At 34.7% G+C, this 24505-nt stretch overlaps 1 protein-coding gene and 1 long non-coding RNA gene across 5 annotated transcripts in view; one reads left to right on the top strand and one right to left on the bottom strand.

Annotated features, from left to right (window-relative positions):
- The window catches only part of LOC136029935 (hemicentin-1-like), a 173523-nt gene that overhangs the window by 16044 nt on the left and 132974 nt on the right, over positions 1-24505 (bottom strand). For 2 of the 4 annotated variants that reach the window (XM_065708473.1, XM_065708469.1), the window contains one exon: positions 16471-18700. The exons of 1 other annotated variant lie outside the window; for it this stretch is intronic. The gene's annotated coding sequence lies outside the window, so the exon portion shown is untranslated. Of the gene's footprint in view, positions 1-16470; positions 18701-24505 lie in introns of those variants that run through there. One more of the 4 variants, XM_065708470.1, reaches the window with a different exon arrangement.
- Positions 7674-24111, top strand: LOC136029936 (uncharacterized). The gene is made up of 3 exons (XR_010618141.1): positions 7674-8326; positions 11071-11174; positions 23718-24111. It is a non-coding gene; the product is annotated as an uncharacterized LOC136029936 (long non-coding RNA).

Raw genomic sequence — 24505 nt, 5'->3', positions numbered from 1 at the left:
TTTTGGGGGTAGTGTCCGTTTTTTTTCAGGTGGGTATTTTCAGGGAGTTCCGAGGGGGTTCACAGAAGGGAGGTAAACGCAGGGGGGATAAACACATAGAACTATCATTTCAAGGGACTTGACCAAGCTATTTGCAGTTCCAGGTGTATTTTTTGCATTCTTGATTGCATTTTCTGGAATCTTAACTTCAATTTACACAATCCTGAGCATATTATTTTTGGCCTCAATAACATTTTGATATTTTTTGGTGAGTTGTTTTTTCTAAGAATCTCGGCTTCAAATAGTTGCATTTTCGGCCCAAAAAAAATCTGGGTAACAGAAATAACAGCCCCAGGTAAATTTTAAACAATCTCGGTGACATTTTTGCACATTTTCGCCTCCCTCTTGTCCAATTCTCACCCTCTTCTCTACTGTACAATTGTAGCAAGGTTAATGGGTAGAAATAGGATGGTTAAGGTATTTTTTTTTAAGTGCAATTTTGAAAATTCCTTGCTCATTGTTTATTTGAAGTCAAACAGTTCGTGGTAACGAACTGTAGCAAGGAGCGACCCGGCTCAATAGTAACCAAAACTTTAAGAAATTGAACTTTGATATCAATAGCTACATCAAAGAATCGCATTTTAATGCTGATTTTAAATATATAAGTTTCATCGAGTTTGGTGTTACCCATCAAAAGTTACGAGCCTGAGAAAATTTGCCTTATTTAAGAAAATAGGGGGAAACACCCCATAAAAGTCATACAATCTTAACGACAATTACACCATCAGATTCAGCGTATTAGAGAACCTTCTTGTAGAAGTTTAAGCTCCTATCTACAAAAATGTGGAATTTTGCATTTTATGCCAGAAGACAGATCACGGATGCGTGTTTATTTGTTGTTTTTTTTTTTGTTTTTTTTTCCCAGGGGTGATCGTATCGACTCGGCGGTCCTAGAATATAGCGAGATGGCTCATCCTAACAGAAATTAAAAGTTCTAGTGCTCTTTTTAAGTGACCATAAAATTGGAGGGCACCTAGGCCCCCTCCCACCCACATTTTTTTCCCAAAATCAACGGATCAAAATTTTGAGATAGCCATTTTGTTCAAAATAGTCGAAAACCATAATAACTATGTCTTTGCGGATGACTTACTCCCCCACAATCCCTGGGGGAGGGGCTATAAGTTACAAACTTTGACCAGTGTTTACATGTAGTAATGGTTATTGGGAAGTGTACAGACGTTTTCAGGGGGATTTTATTTGGTTTGGGGGTGGGGCTGAGGGGAGGGGGCTATGTTGGAGGATCTTTCCTTGGAGGAATCTGTCATGGGGGAAGAAAAATTCAATGAAAAGGGCGCAGGATTTTCTAGCATTTCTATAAGAAAACAATGAAAAATAAACATGAAAACATTTTTTCAAATGAAAGGAAGGAGTAGCATTGAAACTTAAAATGAACAGAGATTTTTACGCATATGAGGGGTTCTAAAAATACTTTAGCATAAAGAGCGAGGTATTTTAGGAGGAGATAAATAACTCTCTCTTTATGCTAAAGTATTTTTAGTAATTTCAACTATTTACTCTACGGTCTATCTGATTCAGGGGTCATTCTTAAAGAATTGAGACAAAACTTACGATTTAGTGTTAAGAGCAGGGTATTAACGAGGGTACAAACCCCCTCGTATACATAATAAAAATATAAGATTATGAAAGTTTGTTACGTAAGTTAATTCTTAAGTTACGTATATTTTTTACTAATAAAAACGTTCGTTAAAAATTAAAAGTTCTAGTTGCCTTTTTAAGTAACCGAAAAATTGGAGGGCAACTAGGCCTCCTTCTCCACCCTTTATTTCTCAAAATCGTCTGATCAAAACTAAGAGAAAGCCATTTAGCCAAAAAAGAATTAATATACAAATTTCATTTTAATGATTTATGTGCGGAGAGCCAAACCCAAACATGCATTAATTCAAAAACGTTCAGAAATTAAATAAAAAAAAACTAATTTTTTTAGCTGAAAGTAAGGAGCGACATTAAAACTTAAAACGAACAGAAATTACTTCGTATATGAAATGGCTTTTCCACTCCGCAATCCCTCGCTCTTTACGCTAAAGTTTGACTCTTTGCCACAATTCTACTTTTTAAAACAATTAAAAGCTTTAGCGTAAAGAGCGAGGGATTGCGGAGGGGACAACCCATTTCATATACAAATAATTTCTGTTCGTTTTAAGTTTTAATGTCGCTCCTTACTTTCAGCTAAAAAAATTAGTTTTTTTTATTTAATTTTAGAAATAAATTAAATTTCTTTAAGAAATAAAATTTACAAGTGTAATTTTGAATATCTTAGTTAATATCTTAGTTTCATATGACGCTTCTGTAATCTTTTTTATATTGGAGCAACTATAATTCGTTTTAAAGTTTTCCGAGATAAATAGCTCTTAAATTAGGTTCAATCATTTTCCTCAATTAATAAATTAAGTTTAAATAGCAAATCCATAGAAACGGGACACTTTTTGTTTACTATTAATTTTGAAACTATATTCTATAGCGTTGCTTAGGGAAATTTGACATTTGCTAAGACTCCAAGAAACTGTTACAGCTCCCTTTATTGCAATTTCAGAAATTGCTTTTCTATTCATTGTGAACGTTTGAAAACACTTTTGCAGCTAATCTTACAACAGCAAAGACTTTGTGAAGTGACCAGTGCTGCCGATTAACAAGAAGATCAAAAATTAACGTTCAGAAATTAAATAAAAAAACCGGTGTTTTAACTGCAAGTAAAGATCATAACTGCATTAAAGATCATAAAGATTAACTGCATTAAAAAATTAAAACGAACAGAAGTTACTCCGTAAATGAAAGGGATTGTCGCCTCCTCAACGCCTCACTCTTTACGCCAAAGTTTTTTTATTGTTTTAAAAAGTGGTGTTGTGAGAAAGCGTCAAACTTTAGCGTAAAGTTGGAGGCGTTGAGGAGGGGAAAACCCCTTTCATATACAAATAATTTCTGTTCGTTTTAAGTTTTAATGTCGCTCCTTACTTGAATTTAATAAATCGGTTTTTATATTAGATGATTTTAGAATACCGGTTCAAAATGAAAATGACAAGCAGAATTATTATTACTTTTCAGAATAAAAAGTGGAAATACTATTGAAAACACGAAATAACGTGATAGCTAAAGAAGCTGCAGAAAAAAAACCACTTATGTTGATCTCTACTGATTATTAATTAAAAAAACTTTTCCGCAAAAGAAGGTTTTCATGGAAAAGTAAAGATTTATATTAAACCAAAGATGAACGGAAATGAAGTCAGAAAATTTTTTCAAGCTTGAAAGTACCATAAATAATCAGTAATAAATAAATGAAACCCAAAACGAACAGTAATCAAAATAAAAAAAAAACGAGTCAAAGTCACAGAAAGCAGCAAAACAGAGAGCAAAGTCACACAAACGCAGAGAAACTAAGACTTGAGAGATGACGCTCGCGTCCCCTCCAAAGACCAGAATATAATTTGCTTTGCCGAAAACAAATTTCATGTTAAATGTTTTCTCCTTTTTAACTTTCTTTAACCCAAAATTATTAAGACTTTCAGGGACGAATTTCAGAATATATGTTAAACTGTCATTCCACATTAATTTGCTTTTTTCCAGTGATCTTGATTGTTTGGATGATTTTTATATTATGGAAAATAAAAAACGCAGGTTTTATTCAGGTTTTAGTAAGGATGGTTTTCAGTAAAGTGGAAATTCTGTTCTGGTCTTTAGAAGACTCCCATGGCATCAACCCTACTCCTGTTAGTTTCTGTTTGTTATGAGTTTGACCCGGTTATTTCTCATAATGTCTGTTCGTTTTGGATTTCTTTTATTTATGGTAATGATTGGTTATGCTTTATCCTTGAAAAACTATTTGTCTTTGTTTCTTCACATCTTTGGATTAATGTAGATTTTACTTTTCTTTTAAAACTTCTTTTGTGGAAAAATATTAAAAAAAAAAAAATCATGAAAGATCAACATAATTTTTTCTTTAGCTTACGAATGGTGACAGTAAGATTCATATTAGATATTACGTAACCAACGGCAGAGCCAGGTAGCTTCAGACATTTGTCCAGTTCTTTGCTGAACTAATCTTCAAGCTCCTGACCAGAAGGTGAAAATTCAGAAGTAAAATGGAAAATCAACTCCCACTCTAAATTTACAGATTTTAAACCACTACGATTTCCCTTCACTTAATAAATCTTCATACTGCAGTTGGATCATTATTGACTAATTGAATTTTCTGATCGTTTAATTCATATTTGTGCTTAGATAGGGCTTTGGCAAACCTTGGACAATCACACTGGATCCAAAGCCAATTCCATAATTACGCAAGAGTATACGTGTCACCAAGAGCAGAGTTTTCAGACCGCTTCGGAACTTCTGCACCGATTTCAACTTTTCAACTAGGCACTGATAATGCCTCTGCGCATTACGGAGCATGGGGTATATCCGGGCAATATATATACAGACACATGTGTTTTTCCTCTTCTTGAATTGGTTTCACCTGGTGTAATAACTGAGACGGTATTCTAATCTTGGTAAAAATCCCTTCTAATACGGTTTGGTGAGTATTCATATTTATTCTATTCCAGTCAGTCTTAACTGCCCACTTTCTAGGACTTGGGGTATTGTCGTACCGTATTGACTCAGAAATCACTTATAATCGAGAAATGGCCATATGCACATTCGTTTATATCCACACAAGATGAGTCACAGGCTTGGGCTTAGGGGTGAGCTTAAATGTTAAACCCAAATTATGAACTACGTGAAACACAGAAAAAGGCAAAAAACACTTATGCTCGAGTATAATTCCTGTCAGACAGATCACAATTAAATTACCAGCTATGATTGCATCAAAATCTTGGCGAAGACAGCTGCCAATCGAGCTCGACAATTTGCTCACTAATAAACCCTTAGCTCCTTATGCTTAGGTTTACTTTCCGTCCTAGACATTAAGTAAGACTGCTCAAATACTAGTGAACTCAAAAATACCCATGGACGTAGGCAGCTTCCCGTCGAAAGAACTCATTACTGCTGGGATAAAAACCGTAACTGCCGAAAGAGCCCTAGTCCTGGAAAGGAAGAAAGTCAGAGAAGTGAAAAGGCTAAATGGCGAAAGGTATGTTTCTTGTAATAAGAATTGCAGTTGGAGTGACAATTCTGACTTAGATGGACCTGTATTTAACAACTCTTCAGACTCCTGTATGGACGTTGAAGATGAGCCCCCTACCAGCAACTTCCAATTTGACACTGAAAAAGTCAAGGCTGGTGATTCCATTCTGGGTGAGCCGAAGAGGAAGAAAGGGAATCCTGTCCACTATATTATCATTATAAAAATATTAGCAACTGAAGAGCTTAAGATACATTTTCTGAAGGAGACTGGAGCAAGAGACTGTCCACTAACTGATGAGACGGATAGTGTCTCAAAGACACTATCTGAAGTTGAAATGAGAATACAGCCACTGACAGGTAGATCACCAAGATTAGCAGAACAGCTTACTTTTGGTGCTGATAAGTCAGTTTACAATTTGAGATTAGTGCTATTTAGTTTTTTTTATACCTTATTGAAATTCATGTTGTTGTTTTTTATATTGACCATATTCTTTCTTAATTTTATAACCGAAAACAAGTTTAGTGCTCCCCTATCCACTTGTCTTTTTCTTTTGTCAGGTTGTCAAACGTAAACTAGAGACGACCAAACCAGTGCCAGAGCGGCCCAGGTTCGGAACTCTTGACCACTTGGCTAGGGAGGCATCCAGGTGAAAAGTGGCGGACTATTCTAATTGACTTTTTCAAGGTTGGTATTGAATGAGTTACCTTTGCTTTGGCATACTCAGCAACTTCTTATTGGTTGAGTTGATTCCTGGCGAAACAAAAAGTCAGAACCTGCCGATTTTGGGCCATTCTCCTATCTATGTGTCGGAGCAAAAATCAATATAGAATACTGGAACGTAAATATTGATTTTGGAGACAATATTCGGAAATTTCTATTTATTTTGAGCTTTTTCAACCATCTACCAGTGAATATCCAACAGAAAAATTCCAACGTACGAAAAATTATCGTTAATATCTACTGTAAATTTAAAAATGTAAGGAAGAAATAACGGGTTTCAATTTCAACAAAGCAGTGAACAAAAATAAAAACAAAACAAAACTTTAATTATAAAACATTCCATATATTTCGGCCCCCATATCCGGGAGCCTTTCTCAACATATAAAAAATAAAAAGAACGAAAACAACCAAAATAAATTTGTTTTCAAAAAATAACAAACCCACAAAAAAAACACGACAACTAAAAATATAAAGAAGAAAAAGACACAGAAGGATTTCTGCGAAGGAAATCCTTCGCAGAAGGATTTCCTTCGCAGAAGGATTTCCCTACATATCGTTACTTAACGTCTAAAAAAAAATTGTTTTCCTTCTGAGCATTATGGATTAGAAGGAAAACAATCCTTCTGCGAAGGATTAGGAAATCCTTCGCAGAAGGATTTCCCTACATATCGTTACTTAACGTCTAAAAAAAAATTGGCTAAATTTTTTTTACATGAATCCAAAAAATACCTACGTAAAATTAAATAAAATCTCAAACCTATCATTACAGGATTCTGTCATCGTCTTTTTCTGACACTCACCTGTTTTCGTCAAAGCTTGAAATTTAACATCCTTGATAAAGGTTTTATTTTGAACCTGGCAAAGATTTGTTTTATGGGAGCACCTTTCCCCTCCCCTAGCTAAACACATTGAAATATGATAGTTATTAGGTTGTCTGACCTCCAGAAAGGATTTTGACTCCTATCAGAATCAAAATTAAGTATTGAATATTTTTTAGGGTTCGATAAATTTGTGCAAATAGATGTGGAACTGTAGAAAATTTTGACAATTAAAAGCTTTTAATAATCTTTAGGCTTGTAAGGACTTTTCTCTTGGGAATATTTTCTCTCCCCAAGTCACTCACGTGGAAACATGATAAACATTTTCAAGAAACTGCTTTCTAATTTTGAAGAGTTCTCTTTGGATAAAGAATGAAAGAGAGGCTCCATTCTCCCAATGTATAGATTTGCTTATGAATTAAGTCCTCAAAGTTATTTAGTCAATGATCATGGTGAGTAAAAGGGAACTAATAAGAAATAGTCCCATGGATATGCTGCACAGGAATATGTTCGATTAAAATAGTACCTCGCTTTAGAATTTGAGCCAAAATCTTAGATAGCGTTGATCGTATTTTCTTGGTGACCAATTTGGGCATAAAGCTTCTTGGTCTGGCACTGTAATTGATCGAAACTAGGAAATAAAATTAAGATACTTGGTCATTTTATTTTTCAAATCCTTATTTTCTGGAAGGGTTGAGGAGGTCTCTAAATAGAACAATACATTATTAGGATTAACCATAAGTAGCGGTCATGTATACTAGAGCATATTTTTAGGGGAGCTGGAAGATTAAAAATTAGTTTACAAAGAGAGCGTAAGAAATGTCAAAAATATTGTCATTTCAGGTGGCCGCGTTTACCTGCCCCCGGAAAATACCCCCTCTTGAAAATACCCCCGCAAAAAAATACCCTCACCCTGAAAAATCCCCCCCCCCCCGTGGAAAATATCTCTCGGGAAATGCCCCCCAAGGAAAATACAACCCGGGGAGATACCAGACCCCAGAAAATAACCGCCGATAAACAGCCCCCAGAGAAAAATACCCCCCAGCGGAAAACAAGGCTTTCCAAATCCGAGAATTATATTTGAGTTTCTTTTTTTTCTGTAGGGGGAAGGACTTTTTCTTCACTATTTTCATGTACCCATCCCCTTAGTATCTTTCTTTTGCGTGTGTGTTTTGCTGTTGTTTTATTATTATGTTTATTTTTGTTGTATTTTTTTGTCGTGTCTGTTTGTGTGTTTAATGGTAATTAGAATCCATGATGGATAACAATTCAAATAAATACGTTGGAAAGATATTTGGAAAATCAGTTCCTAATAGAGGATCATGTTGAAATTCCGATTGGATGGGATAATTTTATGCCCAATCAGTTTAAAACTCTAAGGCAAAATACGTTTGTCAGGCCATCAAAGAATGGTTGTAGATCAGATAAAGATGAGCGAATGCTTATGTTTGCACACGGGATTGCCACGTTATGACTGGTTATTTGGGTATGTTACAGTTGACTGAGGATTCGCATAGTGAATTTGATATGATTGGAATTTGTGAAATGTTTTGAGTAAGGATCAGTCTCTCTCGGCTAATGGTTTTCCAGGTTACCAGCTTGAAGTAATGTCTCGGGCAACAATGAATCGTGGTCGCCTTGGGTTTTGGTAAAGATGGATTCGAGTTTTAAGGTAAGGGATGATTTAGTAATTTGGAATGGAGGTAAGATGGAAAGTTTTTTATTCGAATTGGTAATGAATTTGGTAATGAATGGTAATGAAATGGTAATGGTAATGGTAATGAATGAATGGTAAGAACTTGTTAGTTGCTGTGGTATATAGACCACATAATGCTCGCTTGGAGGGGTTTTTTGATGGTTTTGAGGAACTGATGAGGCGAGTCGCAGCCATAGATTTAGAATTTATTTGTATAAAAGACCTCAATTTTAACCCTTTAGATTTTAGAGCAGATAAATTTAATTTTTTTAATTTTACGGTTTCAAATGATCTATACCCTTTCGTGAATTTACCCAGGACGATTTCTAGTCATTCTGTTACATTAATTGATAATATTTTCGTAAGTTTAAAGTATCTGGGTCACAGTTATTTTGATGTTGTAGTTTACCCTTGTTTGGACCATTTACCGGTTGTTGGACAAGATTACTTCTGTATAGAAAAAAGCATATACAGTAAATAGAGATAAATAGAGTAAATAGAGAGTAAAAAGCGTATACAGTAAAAAGAAATAAAGTGCAATAGCTGAAAAAGAGAACTTGGAAAAGTTTGCAGAGGGGTTGGACTGTCTTAGAGTGAATTAACACATTGCGTAAATACGAATGGAATTGCGCTCAGTCCTTATCGAATGATTTCACGATTTATAATCAATCAAGTGCAGTATTTATGGCGAGTAATTCAAATTGCGCAAAAAACGCGTAATATGAGAATAGTATCCGGAGAAAAATTCTTGCGAATTTGGCTATCACACTAATTGTTATAAGACGTAGAAGACATAAAAACAAGATCCTTTATATTGTCAAACCAAAGACGAAGAGAAGATGGTGGATCAGGCCAACATGGCAGGTAGGCTAGACTAGGTTTCATTCTATTTTTTTGTGTAAGGCAAAAACTTGAAGAAAGATGTTCAAATTGTAATCTCAAATTACTTTCTTCTTCGATTTTTTGAAGCCAAAATCAGCAGGCTCATATCAGTTGGGTTGCTCTTGCACCAAAATAAATAGATCCGAAACTTTCTGATCGACACTCATATTATTAATTTTTGAAAACTATGCTAAAAAAAAAACCGACCAGATTTAGCAAATCCGAGCGGAGGGGTAGAAAAATTTTCAAGCAAAAACTAGGTCAGAAAATCCACTCGGTTCTTACAATCTGCTCTGATTTACAAAATGTGTAAACACACTCTTAATTGGCAGCCCGTTCCTGAAATTGAAGGTGGATTGGCACAGGCTTTCTAAATAATAAGTTCTATTGTTCCATTGATTTTTGATAAAACATGCCCGGTTAGAAGAGTGAAACGGAAAAAAAAACGAGAACCATGTAAACCATGGATATATGAAGATATTTTAAATGAGATAGAGAATCGGGATTCTTTGTATGAACAATATCTGAATTCAGAAAATGATGAGGGTTCAGACTAGCAAAAAATGAAGTGAACTATCTGCGAAGGAAAGCTAAGAAACTGTGTTATGGGCAAAATTTACTTGAGAATCAAGGTAACATCAAAGGAACATGGGAAGTTATTAATGAGATTATGGGAATTAAGAAAGATTCTGAACTTCATGCGCTTGAAATCAATAGTTTTGAAATTACAGACAAACATGCAATTGTAGACCAGTTTGGTAAGTATTTTCAAAGGTTGGGGAAACTATATAGCAAGTAGGTAGAGTATATAAAGACCAGTTCCAGAAGGGAAAATCTGTGACAATAGAGGGGAGGGCCTGAATTTTCAGTTTGAGCCATGTAATAATGATGAAGTTGAAAAAGTGATCAAGTCAATTAAATCTAACTCAGCATTGGCGAATTGAAACTTGGTGCATTCTGAGCAGTTATGACTTACCGTCTACCCTGTTTGCTTCGTATCATAAACGTCTCACTACAAACCGGAACATTCCCGGGAACTTTAAAGGAAGTGGTTGTGATCCCACTGCGTAAAAGAGGCGTGAGGTCGAACATACAGACTGGAGACATATTTCAATCCTTCCATTGCACTCTAAGATAATGGAAAAAAAAATGTGCACCATCATTTGTATGATTTTTTGAGAAAAAAAGGACTTCTTTCCAAAATACAATTTGGATTCAGGAAGAATCACTGGACGTCCCATGCTGTGCAGCACCTGTCAGATTTAGTTAACACTCATCTTGAAAAAGGTGAACTTGCTCTCACAGTATTTGTGGATTTAAAAAAGGCATTTGATACAGTAGATTTTAATATAATATGACGCAGGTTAGAATATTTGTGCGTCAGAAATTTACATGTGAAGTGGTTTGAAAGCCTTTTAATTGGAAGATCTGTTAGAGTTACATTAAATTATATTTTTCTGGTCAGTATTTTTATCAAAAGAGGAGTTCCGTAGGGTTCTGTTCTAGGTCCAGTGCTTTATCTTATTTATGTTGGTACAGTGACATTCTACCTGTCGGGTGCTTGCCTTACTTTGTTTGTAGATCATAATTTCTATTTTCTTTCTTATACTTATATTTTCATACTTTCTATCTCCGGGCGTATTTTGCACGGGTTGTATTTTCCGCGAGGGTATTTTCCTTGGGGAGGTATTTTTCGGGGGTATTTTCCATTTTTTCCAGAGGGGGGTATTTTCAGGTAGTTCTGTGGGGGGTTTCCAGAAGGGAGGTAAACGCAGGGGGGGATAAACGCATAGAATTATCGTTTCAGGGGGACTTGACCAAACTATTTGCAATTCCAGGTCTATTTTTTGCATCCTTGATGGCATTTTCTGGAATCTTAACTTCAATTAACACAATCCTGAGCACATTGTTTTTGGCCTCAATAACATTTCGATATTTTTTGGTGAGTTTTTTTTCTAAAAATTTCGGCTTCAAATGGTTGCATTTTCGGCCCAACAAAAATCTGGGTAACAGAAATAACAGCCCCAGTTACATTTTAAACAATCTCGGTGACATTTTGTAAATTTTCGCCTCCCTCTTGTCCAATTCTCACCCTCTTCCCTACTGTACAATTGTAGCAAGGTTAATGGGTAGAAATAGGAGGGTTAAGGTAAAAAATTTTTAAGTGCAATTTTGAAAATTGCTTGCTCATTGTTTATTTGTAGTTTTAGAAATAAATTAAATTTCTTTATGAAATAAAATTTATAAGTGTAATTTTGAATATCTTAGTTAATATCTTAGTTTCATGTGACGCTATTGTAATCTTTTTTATATTGGAGCAACAATAATTCGTTTTAAAGTTTTCCGAGATAAATAGCTCTCAAATTAGGTTCAATCATTTTCCTCAATTACCAAATTAAGTCTTATTAGCAAAGCCGTAGAAACGGGACACTTTTGTTTACTATTAATTTTGAAACTATATTCTACAGCGTTGCTTAGGGAAATTTGACATTTGCTAAAACTCCGAGAAACTGTTGCAGGCAGCTCTCTTTATTGCAATTTCAGAAATTGCTTTTCTATTCATTGTGAACGTTAGAAAACACTTTTGCAGCAAATCTTACAACATCAAAGACTTTGTGAAGTGACCAGTGTTGCCAATTAACAAGAGAATCAAAATTTAACGTTCAGAAATTAAATAAAAAAAAGTTTTTTAACTGCAAGTAAGGAGCGACATTAAAAACTTGAAACGAACACAAATCATTCCGTAAATGAAAGGGATTGTCCCCTCCTCAACGCCTCACTCTTTACGCCAAATTTTTTTTTATTGTTTTAAAAAGTGGAGTTGTGAGAAAGCGTCAAACTTTAGCGTAAAAATCAAGGCGTTGAGGAGGGGAAAACCCCTTTCATATACAAAACTAATTTCTGTTCGTTTTAAGTTTTACTGTTGCTCCTTACTTGTATTTAAACAAGCGGTTTTTTTATTTAATGATTTTAGAATACCGGTTCAAAATGAAAATGATAAGCAGAATTTATTAGTACTTTTCAGAATGAAAAGTGGAAACAATATTGAAAACACGAAATAACGTGATAGCTAAAGAAGCTACAGAAAAAAAAAACACTTATGTTGATCTCTCCTGATTATTAATTAAAAAAACTTTTCCGCAAAAGAAGGTTTTCATGGAAAAGTAAAGATTCATATTAAACCAAAGATGAACGGAAATGAGGTCAAAAAATGTTTTCAAGCGTGAAAATACCGTAAATCATCAGTAATAAATAAATGAAACCTAAAACGAACAGCAATCAAAATAAAAAAATGAGTCAAAGTCACAGAAAGCAGCAAAACAGAGAGCAAAGTCACACAAACGCAGAGAAACTAAGACTTGAAGAGATGACGCTCCCGTTCCTTCCAAAGACCAGAATATAATTTGCATTGCCCAAAACAAGTTTTAGGTTAAATGTTTTCTCCTTTTTAACCATCATTAACCCAAAATTATTAAGACTTTCAGGGACGAATTTCATAATATATATTAAACTGTCATTCCACATTAATTTTATTTTTTCCAGTAATCTCGATTGTTTGGGTGATTTTTGTACTATGAAAAATAAAACATGCAGGTTTTAGTAAGGATGGTTTTCAGTAAAGTGCAAATTATGTTCTGGTCTTTAGAAGACTCCCATAGCGTCAACCCTACTCCTATTATTTTCTGTTTGTTATGATTTTGACCCGGTTATTTGTCATAATGTCTGTTCGGTTTGGATTTCGTTTATTTATGGTAAAATATGGTTGCTTTATGCTTGAAAAACTATTTGTCTTTGTTTCTGCTCATCTTTGGATTAATGTAGATTTTACTTTTCTTTAAAATCTTCTTTTGTGGGAAAATATTTTAAAAGAATAAATAATCATGAAACATCAACATACTTTCTTTTTTAGCTTACGAATGTTGTCAGTAAGATTCATATTATATATTACGTAGCCAACGGCAGAGCCAGGTAGCTTCAGACATTTGTCTAGTTCTTTGCTAAACATATCTTCAAGCTCCTGATCAGAAGGTGAAAATTCAGAAGTAAAATGGAAAATCAACTCCCACTCTAAATTTGCAGATTTTAAACCACTACGATTTCCCTTCACTTAATAAATCTTCATACTGCAGTTGGATCATTATTGACTAATTGAATTTTCTGATCGTTTACTTCATATTTGTGCTTAGATAGGGCTTTGGCAAACTTGCAGTTAGCAAGCAAACAAACCTGACTTACAACAGCAGATCTTGGACAATCACACTGGATCCAAAGCTGATTCCATAATTACGCAAGAGTATACGTGTCACCAAGAGCAGAGTTTTCAGACCACTTCGGAACTTCTGCACCGATTTCAACTTTTCAACTAGGCACAGATACTGCCTCTGCGCATTACGGTGCATGGGGTATATCCGCACAATATATATATATATATATATATATATATATATATATATATATATATATATTTATATATATACAGACACACGTGTTTTTCCTCTTCTTGAATTGATTTCATCTGGTGTCATAACTGAAAGGTTACTCTAATCCTGGTAAAAATCCCTTCTAATACGGTCTGGTGAGTATTCAGACTTATTCTATTCCAGTCAGTTTTAACTGCCCACTTTCTAGGACTTGGGGTATTGTCGTACCGTGTTGACTCAGAAAGCGCTCATAATCGAGAAATGGTCAGATGCACATGCGCTTCTATCTACACAAGATGAGTCACAGGCTGGTGCTTAGAGGTGAGCTTAAATGTTAAGCCCAAATTGTGAACTACATGAAACAGAAAAAGGCTAAAAATACTTATGGTCGAGCATAATTCCTGTCAGATAGATCACAATTTACATTACCAGCTATGATGCACACAAAAAGGCGTCTATGATGCATCCTGTCGAATGAACTCATTACTGCTGGGATATAAATCGTAACTGCCAAGAAAGCCCTAGTCCTGGAAAGGAAGAAAGTCAGAGAAGTGAAAAGGCTAAATGGCGAAAGGTGTGTTTTTTGTAACAAGAGTTGCAGTTGGAGTCACGATTCTGACGTAAATGAACCTGTATATTATAACTCTTCAGACTCCTGTATGGGCGTTGAAGATGAGCCCTTACCAGCAACTTCCAATTTGACACTAAAAAAGTCAAGGCTGGTGACTCCATTCTGGGTGATCTGAGGAGGAAGAAAGGGAATACTGTCCACTATATTATCATTATTAAAATATTAGCAACTGACGAACTGAAGATACATTTTCTGAAGGAGACTGGAGCAATAGACTGTTCACTAACTGCTGAGGCGGATAATGTCTCAAAGACTGAATTTAAAATAGACTACAGCCACTGACAGGTAGAACAACAAGATTAGCGGAACAACTTACTTTTGGTGTTGATAAGTTAATTTAAAATTTGAAATTAGTGCTGTTTAGTTTTTTTATACCTTACTGAAATTCATTTTGTTGTTTTTTATACTGACCAAATCCTTTCTTAATTTTATAACAGAAAACAAGTTTAGTGCTCCCTTGGCCACTTTTCTTTTTCTTTTGTCAGGTTGTCAAACGTAAGCCAGAGACGACCAAACCAGTGCCAGAGTGGCCCAGGTTCGGAACAGCCCAGCTTAGCACTATAGAACTGAAGTGTAAAGAGTGGTCTGTTGAGGAGGGGGTCGTCCCCAGTATCCAGGGAAAAGTCTCTGTTGGTTTTAAGCTTTAGTGTTAATCTGTACTTTAATTTGAAAACTAGTATTTTCTTCGTTTTATTATACAGTCTAAAATTAATTCCTAGAGTCTAACAAGGTTCTGAAATTTCGTCCTTAATGAAGTTCCAGAGAGAAAAAAAAGTTAGTGAGTATGAAATTGGGAACTTTCTCAAAATTACGGATGTTACTAATCACCGTGTCTACTAAGATCCCATTCAGCCAATATCAGAAAATCATTTAGCTGTGTGTGTTTCCCCCGTCTTACTGTAGTCTTGACTAATAAAATTACTACAAACAGTCATTCGTAAGCTTCACAAGGCGTCACCGGCTAATCAGCTCTGCCGAACGCTTTTTGGAGCTGTGTTGCCAGGTTGGGCTATCTCCTGCCAATTGGGCTATTAAATTTTCAGCTTCGCAGGAAAAGTGACTAAATTCTGCGGGGTATCTTTTTGGGCCACTCCGCTTTCAACCTCGCTACTTTTGGGCTAGAAATTGAATTCGCTTGAAAAAAAATATTATTTTTATATCTATTTGGTCATTTATCTTTTCTGGAGTCTTGGACCACAGTATAATTATAATGTGTCTTGGACTATGGTTATCCCCTTCTCATTTCTCATTCGTGGATACCCCACCCAATATCTTCATCACCACTCCTTGAAAAAAAAATATGTAGACCGTTTACCGTCCCACTATAGATAATGCATACACGTAATACCCTGACGCCTTTTTGTGAGTATTCATATCCGGCTTCTAAAAGCTAGACATGCATCCATATTACCAATTCTGATTGAAAATTTAATAATGAAACTTTGCATTCTGAATGTTGGCGAATCATAACGAAACTAGCCAGACAGATACTTGCAAGTTTTGTTAGTTTAAAAAATTCAATCATAGACACAGAGAAACAGCTTGCAGTTAGAAAGAAATTAAGATAAGGTAATCTAGCTTAGTTGTAACTGTAAACAGGGTCATTCATAGGGTAGGTGGTGTCCGGGGACAAATGGTTTATTTCTAACTCGAATCAAATATAAGAAAAAAAGCCTATTCAGAGTTTGGTCAGAATAGGCAATCCCCTAGCTGCGGTACCCCCTCCCTCATCTATATTTATAAATATATATATATATATATATATATATATATATATATATATATATATATATATATATATATATATATATATATATTTATATATATATATTATAGACAGCGCAGTTTCAGTGTCATGAATTGTTTCAGAACAAAAGCTAGAAACATGAGTTTTCAGTTGCTTTCGTCCGTCTTAGTTACTAGAGGATGTTTTACTGGGGTCAGAATTTGTTGTCAAACCTTTCTTCCATCAATATCTACATTTCAGAGGTTTAATAATCCAATGTATAAGTTTGAGGAAAGTCACGAATCAAGTGACGTCGAAGAAGTGGGAGTTTTAGAGGCCTTTACTTGAGTAATAATAAACCTTTCTGTAATTGTGGTTTCAGTCTGATTTTATTTTAGTCTAGATTTTGAACATGATGGATGAAGACCGAATATCTAATAATAATTAAAAATAAAGTAGGTAGGTAGGTATGCATTTATTTCAACCAAAAAAATTACATAAATTATAATACAATCAACATTATGCTGCTCAGTTTAGGGACCTAAAATACCCCTATTAAGCAGCAAAACAACAACATATAATGACAGCTTTTTCACTCAAGATCAAAGAAATACATAAAAAAAAACAGACGAAAAATTATCCAGTCTCTAAACATCCTGCTCTCATTAAAAAAAAATCTTATTAAAAATATAAGTTAAATTTTAACCACCATAAGTATATACCCCTCTTGGATTAAATGGGCTGATAGAACGAAGCTGAAAATAAAAACGAAAAAAATATCATCCCTTCACTTGTGCCATCAGAAAAATTGACTAGGACTTTACTGAAAACCCAAAGAACTGGAATAAAGGTTATTTTCTCACTGCTAGGAAAAACAGCCACTTAGGGGACATTACCTATTATAACAGCTATAGTTACAATAGTGTTGGCTATTTTTGGGCTCGTGATTGCACCAGTTTAGGCTAAACGTTCAGCCGAAAACCTGACAACTATGTTTTGGAGCACTATTGGTAATGACTATTTTTGTTAAATACCCTTTGTACTCGTATCACAGTCTTTTAGTTTGAGATTGTTTATTCCATTACATCATTCCATTACATCCATTGCATTATTGCGTTATTCCATATTATTCATTATAACATTATTCATTATTCCATTAAATTCCATTGCATTATTCCATTACATCAGTAGTAGATTCCATCTAGTGACTTCCCTTAAAGGGAAATTACCAGCTGCTTAACGGCACATGGAGGTTTTTTTTTATTTCATTTAAAATTGGATTCCTGGATTTTCTTGATTTTTAAGAAATGTAGTGTTCTGTAAGTATCCACTTCACCAAATAAAAAGATAACATATCAGTTCTATTTAAAAAAACAAGGCCATAGCTAGAGTTTTCAGTACCCAGCGATAATATTGACTTTTTCTCCTCTCTCCCCTCTCCCCTCATCGGAGATTCTTTTGGTCTAATAGTGTTTAACGCATCATTTCCTTATATCAGTAGCTTATTGCTTCCCTTATAGGATAGTTACTAACTGCATAACGGTACATGGATGTATTTTTATTTAAACTTGAAAGAGGGGTTTTCCTGATTTTTAAGAAATGTAGTGTTGTGCAAATATCCACTTCACCAAGTCAAAAGATGAGATATCAGTTTATTTAACAATAAAGGGCATAGCTAGAAATTTCAGTGCACGGTAATAATGTAGGTTTATGCCCCATCCCTACTTTCACCATCAATTTTATAGCAAAAGTAAATATATGCATTATTCATGCATCATTTCCTTAAAGGAAGCCTTTTCATGTTCAAGCTTGTTCATGAAAGCGTTCTGGATTTTTATGAAGAAGCCTCTCTTGTATAGAATTTGCCACAGAATATTTTTAGTAGAATCTCTTTTATGTTTTTTTTTTACGGTTTGTTCGATTTATTATGTAAAATCTGGGTGACAGGCTACAGAATAAGAAGATATCACGTCAAATAGGGATGAGGCCCGTTCCATTGGTCGCCCTACTTGAAAACTGAATTGCGAGCCCCCATTCCCATCCGTACCTGAAAAATACATGTAGAAATCCATGGGAGAGGACTTTAAGTAGAGTTTTAAAGGAAAGATAGAAAAATTCTTTAGATTCTCAAGTTTAGTCCAACTTTTTCAAACTATCACAAGGAAGATTTCCTCCAACTTATCATGAGGGGGGAGGGCTGTAATGTACTACAATGGTCAACTTTTCTTAGTTCTAAAGTCATTTTGGAAAAAAAACATATAAAATAGACATCTAGCAGATAAAAGTGATTAAATTTCCTCTAAATTAGTTTAAAATGAAACTGAAGTAAAATTAATTCGGGTTAAGGGGCTGAAATCTTATTCCTGTTAACAAAAACCATATATATCCGTCTTTTATTTTGCATATGGTAGCATAATATATCTATCTAAAACACAGATTCAGATAAAATTCTGAAACAAGGCTTCACTTTCTGACAGGCTTTGTTTCTTAAAATATGTACAACCTTTATAAATCCAAACAGTCACAACACACGCACTGAATCCTTTCTGTCGAACATACAAACTCAAGGCCTGAAGTACGTACAATGGTGCTACCACTTATGGATTTCTTAGCCATATTGGTGAGATACTGGAAAACCTCTATTGGCTTTTGACCATCAATCAGGAAAAAGGTTTGAGTTACCAGCTATCCTAAATAAAAAATAATTCTCACAAAACTATACTTTATTTAAACAAAAAATCCTTAAGTGTTGGTATGGCAACACTGAATTTGAAAACAAGGAACGTAATGATCAACCCAATAAAACCCTAGAGTCAAAACAGATACCAATACTACTACCACAAGAAGGATACACCTTCTCCATTCCAATCTATTCAAAGCCTCATTCTATATACCCTCCCAGGAGGTTCCCATTTCCCTTAAATCTTTCCTTACGACATTGTCCCATCCATAACCGGGGACGACAAGCTTTTCGTCCGACCCTAAGTGGTTTACCAGTAAGGACAATCCTTATCAATCTGTTATCCTTCATCCGAAAGGACGTGCCCATACCATTTCTACCTTTTCCTCATTATAGCCCTTTAAAGCGGGATAGAAACACATTTACAGCCCACTGTTTGAGATATGAAAAGTCAATCGGGTACCCGGAGCAATCCGTAAGCAGCTTCAATTGAGCAGATGTAGCAATATTTCCTCCGTTTTTTCGAGTACCGAAGCTTCAGAGCCATACTTGACGACTTTCATTGCTATAGCTTCTAATATTCAAATCTTTGTTCGCATACTCATCTTCCAATTCTTCCAAACTTTTTTAATTGTGAAAAAATTCCTTTTGTCTTGATTATTCTACTCTAAAAATCCTCAATGCACCCACAATCTTCACTAATAATAATACCTATGTAAGTGAAGCTGTCCATTTGATCGATCTTCTCGTTACTAAACTTCACCTTTGCATCTTTACTTATTCCTAGCCTTAGCGACTTAGTCTTCTTAAGATTTTGCAGCACCTTTGAAGATGAAGGAGGTTATTTTATTTATAGTCCAAACATTTTCTACTTCCTATTTTTGTATTTTTTTATAAAGTCTCAATTGAAAACACAAAGGAAGAAGTTTTTTAGCACATTTGATAGTGTTTACGTTCGATATGCAACCACTTTATACAACCAGAGATGACCTAAGGGAAATCCTGAGGGAAGTTTTTCGTTTCCAATACCCGAAGTAGCAGCTATGATACACCATATTCAGTACTAATTTGCTAAAACACAAATAATAAATATAGGCAAGGGAAGAAGGGGGAATTCTGTCCTTGGGGTAAATCAATGGATCTCGGTAATCCTGCTCAAGCTACTTCAGCTACCACTCGCAAACATATTTTGATGGATACGACTCTGTTTTGTCTATTAGTTGCCGTATAAATTAGAAATTGGATTTTGATTGTTAAAATGGATATCCATTATATATTGTGAACTTTAGATTTTTGAATGCCATATGTATGGATTTCCAAAAATAAGCCGTCGGGCAATAGGAAAAAAAACAAACATAAACAAATCAATAAGAAAGCCTAAAATAAATTAAAAAGTAAAAACGTACTTATATATGAACCTTCACAAAATTATTTATAAAGAGATAAATCTTTCACGATGTATCAGCCCGTCATCACATACTTAGCCAGATTCCTTAATGTCATTTTAACTCGTTGACACTAAGGAAAAACACTTATTTTCCAGATTCGCCAATTTCTTAAAATTCACCAAAAACTAAAAAATATCCTCATCATCTTTCCAATAAATTGGACAAGGGACTGGGTCAGTATACATATCACATCGATTTTCTAGTTTTTTTTTGCAATAGATAAACATAGACTTTCCTTATAAGAATCTTATGACTCAGAAATGTTTCGTTGATAAAGCAGTGAGAATGAAAAGCCCCTCGTTCAGAAAGCAATGTCTATTTTTCTCTTTACTCAAACTATTCAGCTTCTTTCTTCTATTTCATATTTGGAATGCTTAAAAAAAAACTCTAACGGTGTAGGTATATTGGTATGAATGTAAAATTCATTTGTTCATTTAATTGTTTTTTCTTTAGTAGGTATTTCATGATGATGCCTATGCAAAAGCTAAGACTTCAAACATGAATGTTTGGTGTTGCAGAGCACCCAATTACTTATTAAATGAATGTCCCGTTTCTCTGTTCTATTCTTAATTGTGAAGCTACGATTTAACCGGATATACTATGGGTATGCAGTTATGAATAAACCTGCCTGTTTGCTTTTTAGTGCACAGTATTCAACCCCAATTAAATGAAGCAATGTTAGGAAGGACAAAACAGTAACGGTTACTGACTACAAGAATTTTGTAGGTATAAAAATCTAGCAATAGCCACCGTGGTATTAATATGGCCCTTAAGTATAAATGGTATGGGAGAGAGAGAGAGAGAGAGAGAGAGAGAGAGAGAGAGAGAGAGAGAGAGAGAGAGAGAGAGAGAGAGAGAGAGAGAGAAGAGAGAGGAGAGAGATAGAGAGAGAGAGAGAGAGAGAGAGAGAGAGAGGAGAGGGAGAGAGAGAGGGAGAAGAGGAGAGAGAGAGAGAGAGAGAGAGAGAGAGAGAGAGAGAGAGAGAGAGAGCAGACAGACAGACAGACAGACAGACAGACAGACAGACAGACAGACAGAGACAGACAGACAGACAGACAGACAGATAGATTAGTTTGAAAAACCAGCACTTGCAGTCATTCTGATGCATGTTTATTTCTAATATCTCTGTGCGTGTTTGCATATGACTACAATCTTAGGGGCTTGCGTGATGCAGTTCAATTTTGAAGATATGATCACATGGAAAATAGACGGCATTGACAAGGTCGTTCAAATTTCCCTATGTAAATATTAGACCAACATCTTGAAACGTCTTGAAGACCGTCTTCAAGAAAAACACCCTAATACATGTCTTGAAACATCTTGGAACGTCTTGTAAAACACCTTGAAAAATCTATTGAAGAGAATCTTGCAGAAAAATGTCTTGATGTGAAAAAGAGTGAGACTGTTACTATTCAAGTATTCGAAAATGAAATTTTTCGAAATTAAAAAATATTTTTTCGTGTTAGATATTTTACTAGGTCGCCACGCCTCTCTCTAGAAAAACCAATTTTTTACTTCTCAGGGTTTTCCTCTTGACTAGCGTCTTGAAGAAGGCCGTGATGGGAAAACATCTTAAAGAAAAAAAATATCTCGGAGAAAAAAAGTGTCTTGAAGAAAAACGTCTCGAAGAAATTAAAATAATGTAAACAAAAAACATCTCGAAGAAAAAATTGTCTTGGAGAAAAATATTTTGATGAAAAAACGTCTCGAAGAAAAAAAAATCTTGAAGAGACTGAGGTACTGGGATTCAAAGGGATAGGGTCCCCATAGGACGTATTATAGAGTCTTTTCTTGAGAGCTGTAGGATGATATTTTTCCTCTTGTAGCAGAAAAAAAGTCCATGTAACGTAAAAAATAACGTCTCCATGGAACACATGGAGTGTGTTCCATGAAAAATGTGTGGGCAACCACATATTTTTGAGTCTATACAATTTGTGTTGAAGCCTCTTAAGATGTAAAATCCTTGTGACCCTAATCGATTTAAAAAAATCAGTGGATTAAATTTTAGCGTCCTGCTATGTTTTTCTTCCGATTCTGAAGCTGATTCAAATGTAGATTCAGAATTCTCTGGGAATATTTCTTTCAAAAGATTGAAAAAGTCAATCTGGATTCATTGAACCATCGTTATACATTCTCTGTCAGAAAAAAAGCAGTTTCCATAAACTGGCTAACCATTGATAGGAAGAATTAGAATAAATTAGTCTGCTTTTGACAGTAAGTGTTCTGATATAGGCATGAACTTTGACAGTGACAAGAACAACACGAACAAGAGATAACTTTAGCAGTAATATTTTACAAAATATTATGGCTTGTATGTAATAAAAATATTTTTATTTCTCAGTATTTATAGTTTTTTTTCACAATTTTACTTTTTTCGAAAGAAAAATCAAAAGAATGTGCTTTCAAAACAGTTGAGAACATTTATTATATAATTATACAACCCCAAAATATAGCTCTGGAATTGCTGACCCATGGAATTGCAACGTGTAGATTACTTCTGATACCTAAACTATCGACTATGACTTGTCGTATTCATTTCCATAGCCTATTGCTAAAAGAAAAATAATAAATGTCACTAATGATAGGAATAGAGAGAAGTAAGGTAGCATCCAGGGTGGTACAGGATTTGTCCCTCCCTCCAAAATAATCGGTCCGACTTGTAAAAACATAATGATAATGCATAAAAAATGTTTTGGTTACGTTTTTAAAAGTTTTCTTAACCCCCCCCCCCCCCAAAAAAAAATCCCCCCGAACAAAAATCCTGGATGTATCCTTGGGGGAGAAAATTCTTCCCTAGAGAAAGGACTTGGATCTCGGTGGACCTTAACAAGTTGCTGCTGTCACCATTTGCGCACGTTTTGAACATATAGGCACACTCTTTGGTTTTATTGTTCACCAGATACTATATATAAATTAAGATTTTACTTGCCTAAATGAATTTCCTAAACGCTCTGTCACTTTTGAATACCATATACCACAGTTTTATTTACTTTCACCACAGAGAAATAGAGAATTTCCTAGTAAAAATCTTGCGACTGAAAAAGTTTCGTTTTATCTTTTGGTTTTTATTTTCCCATAAGACAACCACTTGCGGAAGCACAAAAAAATACTGCATCAAATTCTCTTCGCTTAAACCATTAAGCCCTGTTCTTTCTCCTCTTTAGTATTTAAAATATCTGAGAAATTTCTTGATAGGAATATGTTGCTGGAAAATTGAAGTTTACACGTTTTGATTTTTTTATGATTACTTTTGTCTTAATCAGCCACAATTCCCGGGTTTCTTTTAGATTTTATCTAAAACAAAATGTACTGTTTTCAATATGACAATACGTATACGTACGCTAAAACTATAAATATTAAGAAATCGGAAACATACCCGAAAGAAACCGTTGTAAATCAATAAACACGTCTTCGTTTATTGCTTTTCTTAGTTTCTTACGATATTAGAAAAATGATATTATTCAATAGGCTAGAAGTAATGCAACAAGTGTGCTTTTGTTTCAAAACTTTCTGAATTTACTAACAACTACTGACGCTTGTTAAGGAAATGGCTTATCTTTTTTGGTGATTTTTTTTTAGATATGAGCTTGTACATAGACAAAACAAAACTGCTGGGGATACATGGAGCCCCCCTGATATTGATCCACATCTTCAGAAAGGTTTTGATTAGAAGAAGTCGACCTCGAAACCCCCGAGCAGAAGAATTAAGAGAAGCCTACATATGAATAAATAGCGTGTATATAAAATACATCAATAGTACTAATTTTCAAAACAGTATAGAACAGGGGTTGCCTCTGTGATTACCATATTTCCATTTTTTCAAAGCAACAAGAACATGTGCAAGTTCCGTCCATTTATGTACTCTATTTATAGTGTTTTAGCCATATTTTTATGTTATTATCTAGTACAATTCAATTTGTTATTGCTAGTTGTCAAATACTGTGTCTCTGTTTTTTTTTATTTAATTAAATTAAAAAACAAGTTTTTTTTAACTGAAAGTAAGGAGCGACATTAAAACTTAAAACGAACAGAAATTACTTCGCATATGAAAGAGGCTGCTTCCTCATCAACGCCCCGCTCTTTACGCTAAAGTTTGACTTTCTCTCAATTCTTCTTTTTAAAACAGTAAAAAAATTTAGCGTAAAGAGCGGGGCGTTGATGACGAAGCAGCTTCTTTCATATACGAAGTAATTTCTGTTCGTTTTAAGTTTTAATGTCGCTCCTTACTTTCAGTTAAAAATCCGTGATCTGCCTTCTGGCAAAAAACGCAAAAATTCCACATTTTTGTAGATAGGAACTTGAAACTTCTACATTAGGGTTCTCTGATACGCTGAATGTGATGGTGTGATTTTCGTTAAGATTCTATG

Source organism: Artemia franciscana, chromosome 8, assembly GCF_032884065.1.
Source record: "Artemia franciscana chromosome 8, ASM3288406v1, whole genome shotgun sequence".
NCBI lineage: Eukaryota > Metazoa > Arthropoda > Branchiopoda > Anostraca > Artemiidae > Artemia > Artemia franciscana.
This window is presented reverse-complemented; position numbering and strand designations above follow the sequence as displayed.